Consider the following 662-nt stretch of genomic DNA (forward strand, 5'->3'; position numbering starts at 1 on the left):
CTTAAAACTAACATTGTCCTCAATATTATAAGCATACACTCACCAAAAGATAAAGAGACACATCAATCTAAAGAGAAGAGTGGAGAGATATTACTATAACCGAAGGAGATAAAAGATGATACTACCAAGGCTCATGTATAAAGAGGGTCCAAGTTGCTGCCAAGCTCGCGCCATCCCCAAACTTGGAACAAACCACGCCTTAGAAGTAAAACATATAAGAATTATTATATGTCCCATCTAATAAAACATATAAAACATATTGTAGTATTATATGAAACATATAATAAAATAGGAATTGGAACAAAATAAAACTTATAAAACATATAAGAATTATATGAAACTTAGAACTAACTTGTCGTTGTAGTATAGTGGTAAGTATTCCCGCCTGTCACGCGGGTGACCCGGGTTCGATCCCCGGCAGCGGTGCCAAAAACTTGATAGGCCTAAAATAGGTCTATTCACGCAAGTGTACGGGGTCAAGTTATAGTATGTTAGTAAATTCATGAATCGTCCCAAGGGATAGGTAGGCAATTTCGGTTATTGAAGGCGAGTTTAACCCAATAATCAAGATGTCAATAGCTACTTAGACTAAAACACACACACCCCACTTCATAGAATTGATGATTGATTTGTAAGAAACAAGAAAACAAATAAAATTAAAT

At 35.3% G+C, this 662-nt stretch overlaps 1 non-coding gene across 1 annotated transcript; it reads left to right on the forward strand.

The window, feature by feature from the left end:
• The first annotated feature begins 354 nt into the window (after positions 1-354).
• Positions 355-426, forward strand: TRNAD-GUC (transfer RNA aspartic acid (anticodon GUC)). Its single transcript has one exon. It is a non-coding gene; the product is annotated as a tRNA-Asp (tRNA).
• The last annotated feature ends 236 nt before the right edge of the window (positions 427-662 follow it).

Source organism: Eschscholzia californica, unplaced genomic scaffold, assembly GCF_041429995.1.
Source record: "Eschscholzia californica isolate CP2 unplaced genomic scaffold, dmEscCali1.0.p SCAF_1, whole genome shotgun sequence".
Lineage (NCBI taxonomy): Eukaryota > Viridiplantae > Streptophyta > Magnoliopsida > Ranunculales > Papaveraceae > Eschscholzia > Eschscholzia californica.